Below are 15,386 nucleotides of genomic sequence, written 5' to 3'. Positions count from 1 at the left end.
TGTCATTATTAGATGTTTTAATATTTGTCAGACTGTCCAGGATGGTCCAAGCTGAAATATCCAGCTACTCGAGAGATGTGAGAGGTAGGACTAAATCGGAAGGATTACAGCTTTTCAGCCAGCCTGAGCTAAGTAACAAATTCAAGGCAACTTGTCAGCCTCAGATAGATAGATAGATAGATAGATAGATAGATAGATAGATAGATAGATAGATAGATAGATAGATAGATAGATAGATAGATAGATAAATGGCAGGGATGGGCAGGATGTAAATAAAGTGAAAGAGTGATTACCCAGCATTCATGAGGTCTTGGGTCCCATACCCGTTGTAAAAACAACCAAATAAACAAATAAGCAAACATTCTCTCAGGCTTTAAGAAAAATGATGCAGTGTAGGTTTTGTTTTCATCTTTTCTAATAATAATGCTATACAATTCATTTGTTTCACTATTCCCCCCCCCCTTTTTTTTGCCCTAGTATGTATCTGCAAACTTCTCCTGGTGAGGGTCTTCATGCTTCTGACCACTTGCCCCACGCTGCATTTTGTAGCTGCACTGGCACTGACGTTCTTGCTGGGAACAAGCTGCTTTTGATAGCCTGCTCTTTTTTTTCCTCTTTCTTTTTAATAATTATTTATTTTTATGTCCTGTGCATTGGTATTTTGCCATGCACCCATGTCTGTGTAAGGGTGTCACATCCCCTGGCACTGGAGTCACAGATAGCCTTGAGCTGCTATGTGGGTGCTGGCCATTGAAAGTGGATACTGTGGAAGGGCCGCCAGTGCTCCTAACCACTGAGCCATCTCTCCAGCCCCAATAGCCTGCTCTTAACCACCATGCTGTGGGTTACCTCAGATGTGAGACTCCTGTCTCAGTATACTAAGGCAGAGAATGATAGGAGAAGACACCAAGTTTTAGTCTTCCATGTGTGCACATGAGTGTGCACATGTACATGCATGGCATACATAGCAACACACACACAGAGACACACACACACACACTGAACTGTATTCTACCACTTAAATATACCAGAACCATCTACCATATGCTAAATGGCATCTTAGTTGCTAGGGATCCAGGAAGGAGCAAAACAGAGGCTCTGCATTCATGGACTGCCTCTTGGGAGGCTAAGGCAAGAGGATAAGGAGTTTAAGGCCAGCCCTGGCTATGTAAAAAGTCTCCCAAAAAGGAGAAAAGAGTATTTTTAATCACCTTCAAGAACCCATGTAAAAGTTATGACTGTTTCCAAGGAGAGGGAGAGAAGGGATTGGGGAGAAAGAGAAGGAGAGGTTGATAATGGTAAGTTTGATGGGCATTAGAAATGAAACATAAGGTATACTAGAATTGCAACCAAAGCACTCATTAAAGTTCTTAACCTGATGGCAAGCAAGATAGGGCATGGGGGAGAAAGTGGGATGAGCTTTGACTCTTGAATCAAGGGCCATGAACAGCATGACACAGAACAGGCAGACTTCCTTCATTGATCTTGAAACCCTTTATCCTAGACATGGGGTCAGAATTCTACTCTGTTCAGTACTCTCTCAATCAGGGGCATCAAAAAGAGAAGACATTATGAGACCTGAGTGACATCTGTACTAGGCAGCTTCCAGGGCAACAGCCACATTTCCTTAATTGCAGACTCTTATGCTGCATCAGATACATAACACCTCAGTCAGAAAATGTGGAGAGCAAAATCAGAGGGAGAGAAGGCGAGAGGAATGAGAAGGTGAAACCCATGATGACAACAAAGAAAAATCGGGGGAAAAAGAAAGAAAGAAAGAAAGAAAGAAAGAAAGAAAGAAAGAAAGAAAGAAAGAAAGAAAGAAAGAAAGAAAGAAAGAAAGAAAGAAAGAAGGGAGGGAGGGAGGGAGGGAGGGAGGGAGGGAGGGAGGGAGGGAGGGAGGGAGGGAGGGAGGGAGGGAGGGAGGGAGGAAGGAAGGAAGGAAGGAAGGAAGGAAGGAAGGAAGGAAGGAAGGAAGGAAGGAAGGAAAGAAGAGGAGGTTTATTAAAAAAAAGGTAAAATTAAGCTGGGGGGTGGTGTTGGGTAGAGTGGCTCATGCCTTTGATCCCAGCACTTGGAAAGCAGAGGAAGGCAAATCTCTGAGTTTGAGAGCAGCCTGGTTTACAGAATGAGTTCCAGGCTACACAGAAAACCCCTGTCTTGAAAAAACCTGGACCAAAAGAGTCAGAAAGAAGAGTTCCATGCTGAGTGTCCTTGTGGTGACACTGGCTCAAGTTGACACAATCACAGGTGGCAAAAAATGTATTAAATAATTACCACTCAAACTCTGTGTTTCTTTTGGGACTGTTGTTGTGAATAAAGATCTTGCTGTGTAGCCCAGGCTCAATTCAACACTTGGTCCTCCTGCCTTAGCCTCCCCAATGAAGGAATTACTTGTTGGCCACTATGCCAGCCTACATTTTCTTCTAGAAAGTCTTCTTACTCGTTCCCTGGAGCTCTTGCACAAACTCACCCATGCAAGTGACAGGCTGCAGCTGAACTGTAAGTTTAGACAGTTTACTATTGGGCCATTTAAAAGCCACGAGTTTTGTAACATTTGTTTCTATTCTGTGGATTGTATCCTCTGCTTTTATCTCCAAGTATTCTCCATGGTATTTGCTCACACTGTTTCAGTTTGTGCTGGGTAAGGCATAAAGCCATGGTTTCCTTCTTATGTATGTAGCAGTTCACTTTCCCTAGCTGGATTTATTAGGGACGCTGGCTTTTCTCCAATGAGTTTGATGCTTTTGTGTTTGTTTGTTTGTTTGTTTGTTTGGTGGTGGTGTTTTGAGACATGGTTTCTCTGTATAGCCCTGGCTGTCCTGGAACTCACTCTGTTCTGTAGACCAGGCTGGCCTTGAACTCAGAAATCCATCTGCCTCTGCCTCCCAAGTGCTGGGATTAAAGGCATGTGCCACCATTGCCTGGCTAACACTTTGTGTCAAAAATAGGATGACTGTAACCACATGGGTTCCCTTCTGGCTCTTCTAGTCTCTTCTGTTGCTCCAGTGTCTGTTTTATTACCGTGGCTCTGGAGTACAGCACGGAATCCTGAATAGGGATACCTCTGCCTTTACCCTTTTTTGCTCATTACTCTTATTTTTGACTACCCCAGGTTTGGAGGATTTTTGTTTGTTTGTATGTTTGTTGGAGGGGAGGGGCTGCTTGGTTGGTTTTTGGAGGGAAAAAGTTGTTGTTTGTTTTCTTTCTTTCTTTCTTTCTTTTTTTTTTTTTTTTTGCTTCAAAATAAGGTTTGAAACTGCTTTTTCTTCCTGTAAAGAATGATGTTGGTATTCTGATGGGGATTGCTTTGGGTCTGTAGATTGCGTTTGATGAGACAAGCTGAGGTCCTTGCTTGGTTGCCTGTCTGTCTTAAAGAGAATTTTAAGGGGAAATGTTCCCACTTCTTCCTCGGCATACTTGTTATTGCCAGAGAGGAAGCCCACAAGGTTTTACATGTTGGCTTTCTCTTTCATTGTATTATAATTGACTAAAATATGGTATATATTTTGTGTGTGTGCTGCTGGTTTTCCTAAAAAGCATGGAATACTTTAAAATTGCTTATAGTATAAAGGCCAGGGAAACAACCTCTGGTTGTTCTGCAGCCTAATTTACAGAGAATAGCTGAGGTATTCAACTGCCCAACTTTCGTTTGGTTGTATTTTGTTTCTGGTTTGGTTTTGTTTGTTTCCAAGACAGGGTTTCTCTGTGTAACAGACCTGGCCGTCCTGGAACTCACTCTGTAGACCAGGCCAGCCTTGAACTCCCAGAGACCGATCGATCAGCCCGCCTCTGCCTCCCGAATGCTGAGATTGAAGCCTGCACCACCCGCCCTGTTCTGCTGCTGCCTGTTAAGCCATAAGTATCCTGTTATGAATTGTGGACACAGATATTTTTGTTAATGCTGTGTTCATATTAACACAAAGTAGTTATACAAGTCCAGCCTGGTCTCCAAAGTAAGTTCCAGGACAGCCAGAGCTACACAGACAGACCTTGTCTAAAAAAAAAAAAACAAACAATGACCACCCACCCCCAAAAGCTGATGTTCTTGTAGAAGGACTGAGTTGGTCCCCAGCAACAAATGAGGTGGTTGACAACCATAGTAACTCTAGCTTCTGAGGACCCTACCCACTACCCTTTTCTGACTTCTACATCTGCCCATAAAAATACGTCTAACAAAAAAAGCATGATTACTTGAGGTGTATAACTATATTATAAAGTCTCACTAGTAATCACTAACAATGTTTAGAACTTCAACAGTGTTTCCGTGGGAAGCAGGGTTTCCTTCCTGGCATTGCTCAAAATGGTCAGGTCAGGCAGACAGTCATGGATTTTCCTCTCCCCAGTACTTGAAGTGCAGAGTAAAACCTGTGTACCGCCCACCTTGGCTCCACCACCACTTAGCTTATAAAACTATCTATTTTCTCCTGTAGCTTTCAGGAGTCATTCTGCCCAACTCCTGCATATTTCCTTTCCTTCTTTTGTTTCAACAATGCCTCTTCTCAGAATATCAGAAATCTCATTTTTATTTAGTATTTATTATAATTTATTAATTACCACCCAGAAAGTGAGTGCCTACTACCTGATGAGACCTGCAGATAAATACTGATCCGTCTGCAGCATGTACTTGTGCACAAGTTTAAAAGGAACAACGCTTTCTTAAAAATAAGAATGTGATTAGGGGATGCCCCCTCCCATTTGATGCCCTGTCTTCCTGCTGGAGATGGGCTCTACAAATTCCCTCTCCCTACTGTTTCATTTAGGGTCCCTCCCTTTGAGTCCTGAGAGTCTTTCATCTCCCAGGTCTCTGATGCATTCTGGAGAGTCCCCCCAACTTCCTTCCTCCTGAAATTGCCGGCTTCCATTCTTTCTGCTTGCCCTCAGGCTTCAGTCCTTTTCCTTCACCCAATACCAGACCAGGTTCCCCTTCCTGCCTCTACTCCCCCACCCCTCACCCCTCACCCCCAACTCCATCCATTTTCCTTCCCAGGTCCCTCCCTCCCTCCCCACTTGTGGTTGCTTTCTTCTCCCTCCCAAGTGAAACTGAGGCATCCTCACTTGGGCACTTCAGCTTGTTGACCTTTTTGGGCATGGACTGCATCTTGGGTATTCTGTATGTGGGGTGTTTGTTTGTTTGTTTGTTTTGCTAATATCCACTTATTAATGAGTACTAGCATGCATGTCCTTTTGTGTCTGAGTTACCTCACTCAGGATCATATTTTCTAGTTCCATCCATTTGCCTACAAGACTCAGGATGTCTTCACTCTTAGCAGAATAGTATTCCATTGTGTAAATGAAACACATTTTCTGTATCCATTCTTCTGTCATGGGACATCTGGGTTGTTTCCAGCTTCTGACTATTACAAACAAACTCAGGAGGTAGGAGGTTGGGGGGAGGGGCTCCAGAATGGACCATAGACCTGGGAGGTGAGAGACTCTCCTGAGTCTCCCTCAAAGGGAGGGACCTTAGGTGAAATGACCTACTTTGGGAAGAAGGAACTTGTAGAGCCCACCTCCAGCAGAAAGACAGGGCATCAAATGAGGGAGGGGGTTGCCATCCCACAGTCAAAACTCTGACCCAGAATTGTTCCTATATGAAAGAATCACAGGGATGGTAATGGAGAGGAGCCTGAGGAAAAGAAGGATACAGCTCAAGGGGAGGTCCCAAGGTTTGACACTATAACTGAGGCTATGGAGAGCTTACAAAAAGGGACCTAGCATAACCACACTCCGGAAGACCCAACAAGCAGCTGGAAGAGTCAGATGTAGGTATTTGCACCCAACCAATGGACAGAAGCTGCTGACCCTGTGGTTGAATTAGGGAAAAGCTAGAAGAAGCTGAGGAGAAGGGTAACCCTGAAGGAGGACCAGCAGTCTCAATTAATCTGGACCCCCAAGATCTCTCAAACACTGGACTGCCAACCAGGCAGCATACACCAGCTGATATGAGGCCCCCAACACACATACAGCAGAGGGCTGCTGGGTCTGTGCTCATTCAGAGATGATGCACCTAGCCCTCAAGAGACTGGAGGCCCCAGGAAGTTTAGAGATCAGGTGGGGTGGGAGTGGAGACATCCATGTGGAGACAGGGGTAGGGAGTAGGTATGGGATGTGGAACAGTAGGAGGGTGGACAGTGTGGGGGGGGAGTAAAATATGGAGTGTAAAAAAATTAATTAATTAATTAATTTAAAAAATAATTGAGGAAAAAATAAGAATTTAAAAGACTAAACAAAAAATGTAGTCATGGACCCAATAAGTGTGTGTGTGTGTGTGTGTGTGTGTGTGTGTGTGTGTGTGTGTGTGTGTGTGTGTGAGAGAGAGAGAGAGAGAGAGAGAGAGAGAGAGAGAGAGAATGTAGAAGCCAATTTATAGCATTTTATTTCCTTCATGGAGGCACAAAGTAAGACTCCTTCATTAAGGAGACTTTTTGTTCTTGTTACTTCATCCTAGTAAATAAACATCATGGATATTCCTCCACATTTATCATGAAGCTGGTACCCCAAACAGTACCCAGGCATCTTTATATTATGTAGAGGTCTGTTTTCATTTGATGCTATTGGGGGGGGGGGCTTTATAAAATTAATTCTGCCATAGCATCTGAATTTTTTCTTTAAAATCAATTAGCTTTTGCTGGGAAAATCTTTTCCTGTTTAATATAGAATAATGATTTTTTTCATCTGTCAAGGGGGTTATTAACAAATGCCACCAGTGGGGTTGGAACACTCTCTGGTGTTTGCTTTAGGGGAACGAGGGGATTGTCGGAAATCCTAGCCAAACTGAACCATAATTAGAGAGAAAATGTTAGCAATTAGAACTATACATTAGGCTTTAATTTACTACCGCGGAAAAGTCAAGGGTGGAATTTCCGTTCCATTTTTAGGTGCAGCCAGATGGATTGCTCATTATAGGATAATTTCCGCCAACCCTCTGTATTTCTCAGGGTAACGGCGTGGCTAAGAGCACCTCACAGCCCAGTGGCTGTACTTCATTTTATCTCTTGTTGGGAGTGGAGTGTGGGGTAGGAGGCTGGGCTGTGATCAGTTTCCTACATCGGCATTGACATTGGGAATCCTTTCTATGTGCAGAACTTCAAGTCAAGAGAGCAGTATGCAAACACAAGCATCTTAATGTAATCTACTTTTCTGTCTTCATTGGCGTGTGCGGTACTGGTGGAGTTTATCACCTCTCACCTTTAAAATGTTCTCTTGTTGATATTTCTACTCTTGCTTTTTTTCCTAGTAACCAAAACGAACCCTTTAAGCTGCTGTTGTTGTTTTAAGGTCTTCTCAAATCAAAATAATATAGCTGTAATCCAATTCTAATCTAATGCCAGTAAGAAGGCTCCTGTAAGTGACAGCTTATTAAAATATGGGCTTTAACTCTATTTATTTCACAATTAAATGTGATTTCTTTCTTAGGAATCCTAACCAATTTTCCTTTTATAAAATGGAACTTAGGGGCAACATGTTAATCACTATTTAAAAGAAATGTATTTATTTCAGTATGCATAAAGTTCTCATATTTAAAACTTCTGGTTACTTTATAGTGAGTCAAACCCTGGACCCTGTTCCCTTCGTATGAAAACACTGTTACCGCCGGGCGTGGTGGCCCATGCCTTTAATCCCAGCACTCAGGAGACAGAGGCAGGCAGATTTCTGAGTTCCAGGCCAGACTGATCTACAAAGTGAGTTCCAGGACAACCAGGGCTATACAGAGAAACCCTGTCTGGAAAAACCCACCAGAAAGAAAGAAAGAAAGAAAGAAAGAAAGAAAGAGAGAGAGAGAGAGAGAGAGAGAGAGAGAGAGAGAGAGAGAGAGAGAGAGAGAGAGAGAGAGAGAGAGAGAAAGAAAAAAAGAAAGAAAGGGAAGGGAAGGGAAGGGAAGGGAAGGGAAGGGAAGGGAAGGGAAGGGAAGGGAAGGGAAGGGAAGGGAAGGGAAGGGAAGGGAAGGGAAGGGAAGGGAAGGGAAAAGAAAAGAAAAGAAAAGAAAAGAAAAGAAAAGAAAAGAAAAGAAAAGAAAAGAAAAGAAAAGAAAAGAAAAGACAAGACAAGACAAGACAAGACAAGACAAGACAAGACAAGACAAGACAAGACAAGACTGTTACCATTGGTTCTTACTTTGTAACTTTTTGTGGCATTGGTGATTGACCCTGGGATCTGCTGTGTGATGGGAGGGCACCACCACTGACTTCTCTCTCTCTCTCTCTCTCTTCTTATTGTATCTCTTCATTTGCAGACAGGTTCTCTCTAAGTTCTCCAGCTTGGCTTAGGACTCACCCTCTAGCCCAACGGGACGTTGAACTTTCAACATCTCAGCCTCTGCTCAAGTAAGCTGATGGCTGCAGGCCTATACTGCCAGGCCCAACACACTTGATGTCTCATGGTAGAACATACATGTAGTATAAAGTTGACGACTTCAGCTATTTTTTGACATAGAGTCCCCATGGTTCACTTGGCTTACAGAAGTGCTCTGTAGAAGAATATTCATACAACTTTCTTTGACAACATAGATATTGCCATTGGAACTACAGAGATAAGATTAGCATGGGCCCTGCACAAGAATGATACACAAATTTGGCAAGTATTCCTTCTTAATATTAATTTTTATTTATTTATGTATTCTCTCTCTCTCTCACTCTGTGTGTGTGTGTGTGTGTGTGTGTGTGTGTGTACAAAGTCTCAAGCAGCCCAGTCTGCCTCAACTTCTTTTGTAGCCAAAGCTCTTTATTCTCCTGCCTCTATCCCCCTCATTATAGATGTATACCACTATCAGAAATATTCTATATAAAAAGAGGAGGAAGAGGCAGAAGAGGAGGAGAAGGAGGAGAAGGGGGCTTTGGTCCTGACTTATTTCGCTTGCTCTCAGGGATGTCCATCTGTGTTGTCAGGTTTGCCTTCCTTTTTCTGTTGTATATGCCACAACACAGTCTTTATTTTTAAACACATTGAACATATTTTATAAACTGCACCTCCACATATGAATTTTGTTTGGGTTCTATTACTGTGTGTCTCTGTGTGACATCCCCAAAGCTCATGCTTTGGGCTACCTTGTTTTGCCACATGGTAAGTCCACCACAAACAGTTAGATAATAAACAGACCAAGGAAAATATCTAGACATTTTGTGAAAGATCCAGTTGAGAGAAGTCATGCAAAAATAATTTGAATCATGACATAGAACTTTTTTTTATTAGATATTTTCTTCATTTACATTTCAAATGCTATCCCCAAAGCCCCCGACACAGAACTTTTTTTGTTGTTGATTTGGCTTGGTTTGATTTTGGGATAATTTGGTTTTGTGTTTTTTGGGTTTTTTTGGATTTTTTTGTTGTTTGTTTTGGGGTTTGTTGTTGTTGTTTGGTTTTTGTTTTGTTTTGTCTGTCTGTTTGTTTGTTTTCTTTCAAGATAGGTTTTTTTCTATGTATCCCTGGTTATTGTGGAACTCACTTTGTAGACCAGGCTAGCCTCTGCCTTCTGAGATCCTGGGATCAAATGTGTGGGCCTCTAGATTTGGCCAGCAGGTGCTCTTATTCACTGAGCCATGTCTCTAGACTTAATTACTGCTACCTTATTTTTATTAATTTTAGGCTTCATAAACGTTGCTCCCTCCATGCAGGCTGATTCTGAAAGCAGTCAGGTGCACTGTCCCCAGTGCACAGACACTCAGCCACACAAGTTCAACTTGACAGTTTAGAATTGTGAGCCACTGACTTTGCTTGAGGTGTGGTTCTCCCCCCAACGCCATCAGTGATCTTACACATTTGTGTGTGTAAACTATGCATTCCAAACTAGCAGTGTGCTACAGGGATTATAAAGACTAGGAAATGGAATCTGAGGACTTTCAATTCATCACACACACACACACACACACACACACACACACATATATATATAATGTTTTTCAAGAAAGGGTTTCTCTGTGTTTCCCTGGCTGTCCTGGAACTCACTCTGTAGACCAGGCTGGCCTCAAACTCAGAAATCCACCTGCCTCTGCCTCCCAAGTGCTGGAATTAAAGGCGTGCGCCACCACTGTCCAGCTCATGTATCTTTACTTAGTCAGAATATATATAATATATAATTCTTTTTCACTTCAGAAATATTTGAAAGTTCTTAGCCTCAATTCTGAAGCAACAAACAAAAAGACAGCAAATTTATTGTAAAATGTGGTGAAATTTAAGACTTTCTGTCAAAGTTACATTGGAAACCTTTTCTATTAGTGTATGTCGCTCCGTGTAACAAGAATATTTAAAATTAAAATTAGTTAATCAACGAAGGGAAAAAAACAGATGAACAGATCTGACCATAGTATCTGTTGATCATGAACGTGTGAAGATCAAATTTGATCAAGCCATTGATGAGTTTGTCCAAGTTACACCTCAAGTTCAAAAGAGCACAGGGTGAGGCCGCTGTTTGTGGCGGCAGCAGACAGGTGTGTCATTCCAGGATTTCATCCTTTTCTCTAAACACGCATTACGAGGGCTGAGAATGCAGCTCCTCAGATCGAGCACTTGAGTGAAACTCATGAAGCCCTGGGTTCGCTGCCCTGAAGCACACAGAATCGGGCATGGTGGCATACATGTATAATCCCAGTGCTCTGAGGGGAGGCAGGAGGATTCGATCATCCTCGGGCACCTGGTAATTTGATGCTAGCCTGGGTTATAAGAGGCCCTGTCTCAGAAAGGTCAAAAACAAAGTGGCTGGAGAGATAGTTCAAGGTTAAGAGTGTTTGCTTGCTGTTCTTCCAAAGGACCTGGGTTTCATCCCCAGCGTCCATATCACAACCTACTATAATTTCAGGACCAGGGGCTAGGAAGCCCTCTGACCTCACTAGGCACCAGGCATACTCGTGGTACACATAAACTCATGCAGGCACACAAACATAGACTTAATACAAATAAATAAATCTTTTAAAAATTAAAAACCATCAAGTATTTTAAAATTATTTTTTAGTTCATTATATACTCTCTACCCACTTATAACAGTTTCCCATTTTTAAACAACTGTAAAAATGAAGTTCAATAAAAAAAATCCAATGTTCACATCTCTTTTCTAGGTATTGTTAACCTCAATTCATGGACCTTACAGACAATTTTGATGTATAAAACAAAGGATTTTTATTCTAAATATGTGTTCCAAATATCAAATATATAAGGTGCTCTACTGAAGCAAAATTAAATAAATACATAAATAATATTATGTGACATGATTGGAGGATATACTTGGCCCTTTACAGAAGCAATAGTCTCTCTCCCTGCTGCTTAAATAATCTAGCTCATGGTTTTAGAATAGATTGACAATTCTAACAAAATGATGATTAAATGCAAATATCAACTAATATCAGTTTTTGTACACATTAGCTGTTTCTTCAATCACTGTGACAGAATACTCAACAGAAGCAGCCTAAAGAAGGCAGACTCCACTGTGGCTCATAGACTTAGGGATACGGTCAGTCTTGGTGGAGAAGGCATGGTGATTGGCATGGGGAAGAGTCTCTGGCAGCTAGAGTCTGAGGTCACTAGAATTGTTAATTCTCTGGAGAATCAGTGTCTGGTGATTTACTGGGAGAAAAGAACCAGACACAACCACAGTGACCCACTTCCTCCAGGTAGGCTCACATCCTAAAAGCTCCATTACTTCCTGTGGTAGTTTGAATATGTTTGGCCAGTAGGTAGTGGCCCTATTAGGAGATGTGGCCTTGTTAGAGTAGGTGTGGCCTTCTTGGCAGAAATTCTTCACTGTGGGAGTGAGTTTTGGGGTCCTATGCGCAAGCTTAGCCCAGTGTGGAAAAGACCCTCCTCCTTGCTGCCTCAAGAAGAAAATCTCCTCTGGCTACCTTCTGATCAAGATATAGACCTTTCACCTCCTCCAGCACCATGCCTGCCTGCATGCTCCCATGCTTCCAGTAATGATGACAATGGACTGAGCCTCTGAAACTGCAACCCATCCCCAATTAAATGTTGTCCTTTATATTTGCCTTGGTCATGGTGTCTCTTCATAGCAATAATACGCAAACCAAGACACCTCCCAAAATGGCCCAACCCACTGGGGACCAAGTATTCAAAGTTGTGAGCCCATACAGACACTTCACATTGGAACCATAAGAGTATGCTACTTGCCAGGCAGTGGTAGCACACCCCTTTAATCCCAGCACTTGGGAGGCAGAGGCAGGCAGATTTCTGAGTTTGAGGCCAACCTGGTCTACGGAGTGAGTTCTAGGACAGCCAGGACTACACAGAGAAACCCTGTCTCAAAAGAACAAAAACAAAAAAAAGTATGCTACTTGAACTCATAAAGGTGAGGACTAAGTGACCTCATCAAAAGTGAGGTGTGTCTGTATGGCTTCACGATTCCAATACCAAAAGGCTATAAAAGGAAAGCTGACTTAACAGTTAAATGCACTCACTGCCTGCTTGTAAGACTCGAGTTTGGTTCCCAGCACCATACGGAGGCTTGATACCATCTCAAACTCCAGTTCTAAGAACCCAAACACTCCCTTCTGGTCTCCACAGGCATCAGGCATGCATATGGTGATCATACATACAGGCAGGCAAAACATTCATGCACATAAAATAAATTTTAATAATAAAATGATTAAAATGAATTTCTTTTAAATGATTGAAAATGTATTGTATTCAATCTTAGATAAAATTTCCACCACACTTGATGGGCTGACCAGCTCAGCTACCACCCAGGCCCAGACCCAGGGCTTTGAGTTGGTTCACCCCAACATCTGCCCCATCCATGAACTGCTGGAGCCTGTGAAGAGGCTGGTCCTGCAGATCCAAAGCTACAGGATCTCCATGACACAGGACAACCACTGGATATCTGAGAGGAGTCCCTGTGAGGATCCATATCGACAGTGTAACAGAAGCCATTGGCCTAGAACAAGGCCAATGACTCATTGCAATGAACACTTGCAAGCAAACAAGTGAGCACAGGGCTGGAGAGATGGCTCAGCAGGTAAGAGCACTGACTACTCTTTTAGAGGTCCTGAGTTCAATTCCCAGCAACCACATGGTGGCTCACAACCATCTGTAATGGGATCCAATGCCCTCTTCCAGTGTGTCTGAAGACAGCTACAGTGTACTCATATACATAAAACAAATAAATAGTTCTTCTAAGAAAAAAAGAAGTGAGCACAATACAGTATACTGTGGGACATACTGTGATACTGCAGCTTCCATAATGAGACTTTTTTTTCCTCTTGAGGGGAGATTACAAGGGCAAATAAAAGGGACTGGGAGATAAGTGGGATTGGGGTACACGATGTGAAATTCACAAAGAACTCATAAAAAGTTTTAGAAAATCTTCCACAGCACTGATATAATTTTTAAAATTATCTCTATATAGAATAAGAATATAGTTAAGTAGTAGAGTGTTTTACCTAGAATCATGCATGTATTCTGGGTTTAATCCCCAACAACAAAAGGGAAAGAAAAAAAAAGTGTGTGTGAGACGGGTGGGGGGATTAAGCAAGCCAAAGCCTTCGTAATTTTTTCTGGCAAACCACACTAACCCTTGGGAGTGAACTATTATCCTATCGTTTCCTTTTTGCTTTTGTTTGTTTGTTTAAGACAGGGTCTCTCTGTGTAGCCCAGGTTGTCCTGGAACTCACTCTGTAGATCAGACTGGCCTCAAACTCATAGATCTACCCTATTTTGATAGAGATGGGGAAGGGGGGGAAGAGAGGAGAGGATAAGGGGGAGAAAGTGGAAAGAAAAGGAAAGAAAAGGAAAGAAAAGAAAAGGGGAGGGGAGGGGAGGGGAGGGGAGGGGAGGGGAGGGGAGGGGAGGGGAGGGGAGGGGAGGGGAGGAGAGGAGAGGAGAGGAGAGGAGAGGAGAGGAGAGGAGAGGAGAGGAGAGGAGAGGAGAGGAGAGGAGAGGAGAGGAGAGGAGAGGAGAGGAGAGGAGAGGAGAGGAGAGGAGAGGAGAGGAGAGGAGAGGAGAGGAGAGGAGAGGAGAATTTTATTACCCAATTGTCCCACTACTACTTATGTTTTAATGAACTAAATATTTTGTCTTTGTAATATAGAAGACTGAGTCCCTTGCCTAGCATGTACAAAGCCCCTTCATTATGCTCCCCCAATACTTCATGGTGCACATTTACTGTGGAAGTGGAGACAAAGAAACCACATGTTCAAAGCCATCTTCAACTATATAGCAAGTTTGATAAGTGACTATCTCAAATAAGAGAAGAAAATACTCCTTCTGAGTCGAAATATGCTTGTTACTGATCCCTTCATCCAGCATCATAGGACAAAGACACCTGAAGTGCTCACTGCCAAGGCTATGAAGTGAAGCGACCTCACTGGGAAAGTTCAGCCTACCTGATAGAAGAATATCAGTGCTCTGCCTTTCAGGTCTCTTTAAATTCACTCTTCAGTCACTGCAATCCCGAGCCTGGACTGTGGGCTTTAGTCATGTTTTCAGGAGGGCTCCCATCTTCCACTCTAATAGCCCAGGCCCAAACAGGTTCCTGTAAGTTCCCCTGAACATTAGTAAACTGGCATAGGCCTCCTTGTGCAGAGTCTCCACCAGCTACATAAAGCTCACATCCTGCCAACATATAGATCCAACTTTGTATATGCAAAGTTTACAAGAAACCTGGCAACTACTAAATACAATTGTTTCAGCATAGACTAGGATATCTTTTTTGTTTGGTGGTTCCTTGGTTGGTTGGTTAGTTGGTTGGTTTGGTTTGGTTTGGTTTTGTCTTTTGAGACAGGGTTCTCTGTGTAGCCCTGGCTGTCCTGAAACTTACTTTGCAGTCCAGGCTGGCCTTGAATTCAGAGAGATCTGTCTGCCCCTGCCTCCTGAATGCTGGAATTAAAGGCATGTGCCACCACCATCTAACTTAGACTACATTTTCTTAAAGGCTATAGAGATGGCCTGTTAGTAAAACGCTTGCCGTATAAGCATGATTTCCTGCACTTGTATAAAAAGCTGGTCACAGAAGCAGAAGCTTGTAGTACTCGTGCGAGGAAAGTAGAGACAGGTGGATCATTGGAGCTCACTGGCCAGTCAGTCTAGCTTAGGCAGTAAGTTCTAGGTCCTAGTGAGAAAGAAGCCCTGCTTAAAAAACAAGGTAGATGGCTCCTGATGACAAACATCCAAGGTTGGCCTCTGACCTCCATGTGTGCACATGTGTACACACACACACACACACACACACACACACACACACACACACACGACTAGAGTTTTCATGTATGTCTACTTTAAAGCCATGAGTTGGGATCTAGGGAGAAGGAGGCAGCAAAAACGAAGAGAAACAAGGATAAAACCATAGCTTGTAGTACCTGGCCTTAGCTAAGGTGCATCACGGTCCACTAGAGAGTCAAGGGTAGAGGACAGAGGTGGTTGAACTCAGGTAGTTTAAGCCTAGGGTG

General features: G+C 42.8%; 1 long non-coding RNA gene and 1 other non-coding gene across 2 annotated transcripts in view; one reads left to right on the top strand and one right to left on the bottom strand.

Moving 5' to 3' along the window:
- Positions 1 to 15,386, bottom strand: part of Otx2os1 (orthodenticle homeobox 2 opposite strand 1) — a 124,061-nt gene that overhangs the window by 15,399 nt on the left and 93,276 nt on the right. The window lies entirely within an intron of this gene.
- Positions 8,492 to 8,596, top strand: Gm22699. The gene has a single exon (XR_003951248.1). It is a non-coding gene; the product is annotated as a U6 spliceosomal RNA (small nuclear RNA).

This window comes from Mus musculus, chromosome 14, assembly GCF_000001635.26.
Source record: "Mus musculus strain C57BL/6J chromosome 14, GRCm38.p6 C57BL/6J".
Lineage (NCBI taxonomy): Eukaryota > Metazoa > Chordata > Mammalia > Rodentia > Muridae > Mus > Mus musculus.
This window is presented reverse-complemented; position numbering and strand designations above follow the sequence as displayed.